The sequence below is a fragment of the Nanorana parkeri genome, unplaced genomic scaffold (assembly GCF_000935625.1).
Source record: "Nanorana parkeri isolate BGI_ZX_2015 unplaced genomic scaffold, ASM93562v1 scaffold597, whole genome shotgun sequence".
Classification (NCBI taxonomy): Eukaryota; Metazoa; Chordata; class Amphibia; order Anura; family Dicroglossidae; genus Nanorana; species Nanorana parkeri.
The window spans coordinates 991,518-999,306 of NW_017306865.1; the positions used below are offsets into that span (position 1 = coordinate 991,518).

Here is a 7,789-nt window from a genome sequence, read left to right on the forward strand (position 1 = left end):
TAGGCTGTATTTCCATGACTCTGGATTCCATGAACCTTGAACTTTTACTCCTTCCCATTGACCTATAACCTATATTTGCCATAACAAATGTGATTTTCTTTACCTTCAACTTACTTTTTTTGTTTATATTAGATAAATGCACTCCAGTCCCATCCAAACCAAGGCAAAGATTTTACAGTTTACTTTATTTGGAAAGCAGCCACAGCCTGAGTAGAGAAGCCTGTCCCCTGCCAGCATGCTGCAGAGAAGGACCCTTGCTCTCTGCGTGGAAGCCGAGGTCTGACATACCCCCTGCTGAGTCGGATCTAGAGCTCCTTGAACAGCAGTGAGCATGAGGGGGTGTCTGACCTCTGCAGAGAGACCTCACGAAGAGTTAGGGTCCTTCTCCGCAGCATGCTGGCAGGGGACGGGCTTTTCTACTCAGGCTGTGTCTGCTTTTCAATTAAAGGACACTGTAGTTCTTTGCACACCTTTTGTTCTGATGTACCTGTAATGCATTTCACTCAGACTCAGTTCAGTTTTCAATATTAATATATACATTAACAAGGACTATCATGTACAGGCATAAAGGCCTATGATCATAAAGCACTAATGAGAGTCCTATATACATGAACAGGCAGAAGAGCCTTCAATGTAAAAACATACCTTGCATTTCAATTTGTTAACTGAATATTTTTTTCTATAATAATAATAAAATGGAAACCTGATTTTTATATAGTAGTGCATTAAATGCAGATATGTGACACAAGGCCAGAACCTCATGAGACTTCTGGACACTGTTAACTTGTTTAATTCATATTTTATTAAAATTATTGCTCTCTTGGATCAACAATTGTTATTTATTTTTCTCTTTTATGATCTTGTTGGACATCCCATTGCAGAACCATGGTCATTAATATGGAGTTGGTCCCCCATGGTCATTTATATGGAGTTGGTCCCCCATGGCCACTAATATGGAGTTGGTTCCCCATGGCAGTTCATATGGAGTTGGTCCCCTATGCCCATTATTATGGAGTTGGTCCCCTATGCCCATTATTATGGAGTTGGTCCCCTATGCCCATTATTATGGAGTTGGTCCCCTATGCCCATTATTATGGAGTTGGTCCCCCATGGCCACTAATATGGAGTTGGTCCCCCATGGCCACTAATATGGAGTTGATCCCCCATGGCCAATAATATGGAGTTGGTCCCCCATGGCCATTAATATGAACTTGGTCCCATATGCCCATTATTATGGAGTTTATCCCCCATGGCCAGTAATATGGAGTTGGTCCCCCATGGCCAGTAATATGGAGTTGGTCCCCCATGGCCATTAATATTGAGTAGTTCCCCCATGGCCATTAATATTGAGTAGTTCCCCCATGGCCATTAACATGGAGTTGGTCCCCCATGCCCCTTAATATGGAGTTGGTCCCCCGTGGCTATTAATATGGAGTTGGTCCCCCGTGGCTATTAATATGGAGTTGGTCCCCCATGACCATTAATATGGAGTTGGTCCCCTATGGTCATTAATATAGAGTTGGTCCCCCATGGCCATTAATATGGAGTTGGTCCCCCCTGACCATTAATATGGAGTTGGTCCCCTATGGCCATTAATATAGAGTTGGTTCCCCATGGCCATTAATATGGAGTTGGTTCCCCATGGTCATTAATATGGAGTTCGTCCCCCATGGCCATTAATATGGAGTTGGTCCTCCATGGCCATTGATATGGAGTTGGTCCCCCATGACCATTAATATGGAGTTGGTCCCCTATGGCCATTAATATAGAGTTGGTTCCCCATGGCCATTAATATGGAGTTCGTCCCCCATGGCCATTAATATGGAGTAATAATAATGATAATAATAATAATCCTACAACTATACCGTCTTTCCTCTGCTCCTTCTAGTATACTGAGTATGCTGATGGCTCTCCTGCCGCCTCTCATTGATTTAGGAACACTGTTACGGTCAGTTGACCCTGCCAGTTGCTACAGAGAGAGCTGGGATGTGTTGGGGGCCCATTAAAATTTTGCTTTGAGGTCCCATGATTTGTAGTCACCTCCCCCTGGCAATCACATTCTCCATTATTGAACGCTGTGCTCTGCCTAGCGTCAGTCTGTGTCGGGCATCGGCCACCAGATGGCGCACACATGAGCTGTGGCACCTCCCGCTTGGGGACTGGGAATTCTGCGTTTCCACAGACTGTAATAAGAAGATCTGAATTATTTATTGTTTGTGTGATGAAGCCGCACAGGAAGAGAGCGCTCAGCTCTGCACTGCGATATGAGGGAGCAGCCACCGAGCGAACCCATCCATTGTAATCATCGCTGCAACACCAACATTGCAATGGAATCGTTCAGTAAGCAAAGCCACATAAAAAGGGCCAAAATTATTCCATAAAATCTGTAACATCACAAATGTCAAAATGTCTGAAAGTGAAAGGGAAAATGCAGCAATGTGTCGGGCCATAGAGACTGCCGATGGCTTTTCCTGTCAAATGCAGTCTTGCACAGTTGCACCGGCTCCTCTCCTCTTCCTCTGATGTCACTGAACACTGGGAGCTTCTCACAATGTACATTAGAAGCTTCAGCAAGTCACACAGAGCCCCGCCCTCATTTCCTGGCTGGAGGACGCCCAGCATCATTCCCAAACTGACTGTCCCTGGCCCGCGGGGGCAGCATCACATGTGGGTGTTACCTAGTGCGGTGATGTCACCCCTCTAGTGCACCACTGTGGTCTCCGGGCACTGCCCTGGGGGACATGTATGGGGAGTCGGGTACTGCCCTGGGGGGCATGTATGGGGATCCGGGTACTGCCCTGGGGGACATGTATGGGGAGTCGGGTACTGCCCTGGGGGGCATGTATGGGGATCCGGGTACTGCCCTGGGGGACATGTATGGGGAGTCGGGTACTGCCCTGGGGGGCATGTATGGGGATCCGGGTACTGCCCTGGGGGACATGTATGGGGAGTCGGGTACTGCCCTGGGGGGCATGTATGGGGATCCGGGTACTGCCCTGGGGGACATGTATGGGGAGTCGGGTACTGCCCTGGGGGGCATGTATGGGGATCCGGGTACTGCCCTGGGGGACATGTATGGGGAGTCGGGTACTGCCCTGGGGGGCATGTATGGGGATCCGGGTACTGCCCTGGGGGACATGTATGGGGAGTCGGGTACTGCCCTGGGGGGCATGTATGGGGATCCGGGTACTGCCCTGGGGGACATGTATGGGGAGTCGGGTACTGCCCTGGGGGGCATGTATGGGGATCCGGGTACTGCCCTGGGGGACATGTATGGGGGTCCGGGTACTGCCCTGGGGGAAAGCAATCAATGAAAAAAACACTTTAAAAATACAGTTTTTAAAGGAGCAGTAATAACATTGCTTACAGTGCAACAATAAAAATGCCCTTAAATATTGTGCCTGGGGGGGTCCCCTTAACCTGCCTGTGAAGTGGCGGATCTGTACGATGTATAGAACCCGCTGCAGCAAAACTGACATTTCTAAAGAAGGAGAAAAAAAATGCGGTTCCCCCTCCCAAACAATACCAGGCCTTTAAAGTGACATTAAACCCTCAGATTTTTTAACATAAAACAATACTGTAATGTGCGACTTACTGTAAACATGCTCTCGGCACTGGGAGGGTCCCCCCTGGCAAAGCACCTTGTCCCCGTACCGATGGGGACAATGTAACTGATAACAGACATGAGATTTCAATCTGAAAATGAGGGTGCTCAGTATGACTTCCCCATTCTCGCCGCATAGCTCGGGGTAAAAGTCCACAGTTGTCACTCTCAGGAAGCTGGCCCGGAGGAATGCTGCGCAGCTGACGCCTGTAGACAGGAAGTGGCTGAAAGAGGCTGCAGGAGTTCAGCAGCACTGAGGTGGGAAGAAGGGTGAAAAAAGGTGAAAACAAGGATTTTATGGGAAGAAAATGGCAGCTGTTTATGACACACAGAGCACAATGTCCGGCCAAGAAAAAACGGAAGAAAAAGAAACAGCTTTTGCTGCAATATTCACTTTTAATCCAGAGATTCCTCCATTACTTTTTTTCTGCCACTAGATGTCCTCAGTCTGATGTCCAGCATCATTCAACCCACTTCTTCTGAGCCCAGGTCATCCCGGACCAGTTACATTATCCCCAGTTAAAGAACATCTCCCACCTATGTTGTATAGAAGAGGAAGGGGGTGTGGTGTTATGTATTCTTGCCCTATAGTGACAACACTGCTCTTCCATAAACACAATACAAGGAGTGTTGTCACACCAGGGCAGGAAGTGTGTTACCAGGTGAAAGTAAAAATACACATTTTAGGACAGAAAATATGTTATTCTTTTGATAAGCTTTGATACATTTTGTATATTTATCGATTTTTCTTTTATATTTAGTTGAAATTAACTATTAATAGGAAAGAAAAAAAACTATCAAGCGGATCTTTGCAAAAGGATCCCCCGGAGGGGCTGGGGGGGTTAATTATGACTATGACATAGAACACACCAGCAGCATTAGAAGGCTGACATGACAAATAAAGGTAAATAAGTAACTAAGGAGATATATTTATAAGAGCAAAGTGTCTCCCCCGGCCCGCAATGGTTTAATCCTTTCTTCTGAACTCAGCAGGGTTCCCCCCTCCTGGCCCCGAATGGTTTACTCCGCCCTGTGGACCCAGCTAAAACTCTAGGAAGGGGAAGATTCCATGTCAGCGATGAATAGGGGAAACCCGATCACATGACGTCGCCAACATGGCCCTCAGACAGTGATATGGATACATAGTTGTTGGGTATGGAGATTATAACTGACAAGGTGTGCTATCTGTGTGAGTGTAGTGGCAGCAGGGAGGAGTATATCCCCTTCTTGTGTGTTGGTCTCCCCCCGCCGGCTGTGCCGATGGTTGGCTCCCCGGGGAAATGTCAATCAGGCGGCAGGAAGATCGTTGGAGAGGTTTGTCCATTCATCTCCTATGTGAGGGAGTGCGGCCCGGGAGAACTGGGGGGAACGGAGAGGGACTTAGGGGGGTACCCGCTATGGGGGTACAGTGCAGGGTGGCAGTGTAAGGGTGTATAAAAGGGCAGTGCCTAGGGAGCAATGTTGAGTTCGGATACAGTGACAGTTGTGTTGGGGTGTGGTTCAGGGGGAGCACTGGTAGGGTGTGGTGCAAGAACAGTGCTGTGGGGGTACAGTGCAGGGGGAGCACTGTGGAGGTATGGAGAGAGCAAAGTTGGGAGATGGTGCAGTGTTGGGGTAGGGGGGGGGGAATACTTGGGTACAGTGCAGGGGGAGCGCTGTGTGGGTATGGTGAAGGGGGAGCAGTCTTGGGATGCAGTGCAGGGGGAATATTGTGGGGTGTAATGTGGGGAGAGCAATGTTGGGGTACAGTGTGGATGGGAGCAATACTTGGGTACGGTGCAGGGATGAGCACTGTGGATATGGCACAGGGCAGGCAATGTTGGGGTGTGGTGCAGGGGAAGCGATATAGGGGTACAGTGGATGGGAGAACACTGGGGAGGGGTTACAGTGCAGGGGAAGCGATGTTGGGGTACAGTGCAGGGGAAGCGAGCGGGCCGCACACCCCCCTTGTGACGCCACTGCGTACATAATATAGACCGGCGGCGATCATGTTATCCGTTCATCCAGTCACATGATATATAAGGTCTCTGTGTATCCATCCATCCTGCCAGACAGCACAGCCCGGTCACGGACCTTTTGCAGGTAACACAGCTTGAACCAGGACGTAGCCGGGCCTTTGCCTGGACAGGAAAAGGAGCAGCAGCACGCCAGTGAGGTCACCCCTCTGCTCTCCGGTCTGGTTTGGTCAGATATCGGCTGTGCAGACATTTACAGGAAGCTGATAGAAGTACAGGAAGTTACATCAGCTGGTTTTATAATGTAGAAATATATTACACAACGGCCGGCAATCATATCTCAGCCCGCCGTGTTGTCTGTGCACATACCAGCTATGACATCACTGACAGGAAATCGGCATCCTCCATCTCCCAGGCGGGACGGCCGTGTATCCACCTATCTGCTGTCTGTGTTGTCGGCAGTGTAAAGTCTCATTGCACTAAAATCCAATGCCGAGGTGAAGGTCAATGACTGGTTAGTGTCAGTGCCGGGGGGTGAAGGTCAGTGAGGGATGTGTGTCAGTGCTGGGGGGTGAAGGTCAGTGAGTGGTGGGTGTCAGTGCCGGGGGGTGAAGGTCAGTGAGGGATGGGTGTCAGTGCCGGGGGGTGAAGGTCAGTGAGGGATGGGTGTCAGTGCCGGGTGTCTTATCTACTGATAGATACAACATCTAAAACCCGCAATGCTGAGAGGAAACAACTGACACACAACCACTTCTCCCTCTATAATGTGCGCACCACCAAACATACCACCGTATACCCGGTAATACATTCTGTGCACTTTACAAAGCTTCTATCACACGGAACTGAGGCACCAACTCGGCATTACAAACTCCCCGAAATAAACCTTTACAAGGCCGACAATATTGTCTCCAGAACAAGGCCTCACCTTCGGAGGACGTTCCCTATAGAGGAAGAAGTTTCTTTTTGGTTGTATATATATACAGTGTGGCAAAAAAGTATTTAGTCAGCCACCAATTGTGCAAGTTCTCCCACTTAGAAAGATGAGAGAGACCTGTAATTGGCATCATAGGTAGACCTCAACTATGAGAGACAAAATGAGAAAACAAATCCAGACAAATCACATCGGCTGATTTGGAACCAATTTATTTGCAAATTATGGTGGAAAATAAGTATTTGGTCACCTCCAAACAAGCAAGAGTTCTGGCTCTCACAGACCTGTACCTTCTTCTTTAAGAGGCTCCTCTGTCCGGCACTCATTACCTGTATCAATGGCACCTGTTTGAACTTGTTATCAGTATAAAAGACACCTGTCCCCAACCTCAAACAGTCACACTCCAAACTCCACTATGGTGAAGACCAAAGAGCTGTCGAAGGACACCAGAAACAAAATTGTAGACCTGCACCGGGCTGGGAAGACTGAATCTGCAATAGGCAAGCAGCTTGGTGTGAACAAATCAACTGTGGGAGCAATAATTAGAAAATGGAAGACATACAAGACCACTGATAATCTCCCTCGATCTGGGGCTCCACGCAAGATCTCACCCCGTGGATGAGGTGGGATCGGCTTCCCTGAAGAGATGAGTCTTTACACAAAGGCAGTCAAGCTGGGAGACAGACGGACAGGTTGGGGTAAAGAGTTCTAGAGAATGGGCGAGACTCTAGAGAAGTCCTGGAGGCGAGTATGGGAGGAGTTGACAAGGGAGCTGGAAAGCAGGAGGTCTAGGGAAGAATGGAGCGGGCGGTTAGGGTCATACTTTGAGACCAGGCTGAAGATATAGCCGGGGGTAGAGTTGTGGATGGCTTTGTAAGTGGCGGGTGGAGATGGAAGCCAGTGGAGGGATTGGCGGAGGATGGAAGCTAGTGGAGGGATTGGCAGAGGGGGGTGGAGGATGGAAGCCACGACACGCAAGATGTGCCGAGTTCTGTGCGTGGTTTCCATATCCATTGCTGGGAGCGGGACTCCAGACAGACCCATAAAGAGAACCTGTTGGCAGACCCTTCATTCCACCAACACTCTTCCCATAAGATGGATGATGATCATGTCGCAGATTTTTAAGCAAGTTAATTACCTGTTAGAGTTGACATCCCAAATCCCCGAGCCGGCTGCTGGGCGCCGCCACCGTGCGTGTGATGTCAGCGGACTCAGAGCTGTCACTCAACTGACCCCATATAGTATTCTCCTTCCCTACTCCCTCAGCAGCTAAATAAAAGTTTATGTAGGGAGATAAGA

The 7,789-nt window shown here is 49.0% G+C and overlaps 1 protein-coding gene across 1 annotated transcript in view; it reads left to right on the forward strand.

Annotated features, from left to right (window-relative positions):
* THEM6 (thioesterase superfamily member 6) overlaps nucleotides 1-7,789 on the forward strand; it is a 21,136-nt gene that overhangs the window by 10,766 nt on the left and 2,581 nt on the right. The gene's annotated exons all lie outside the window — the stretch shown is intronic.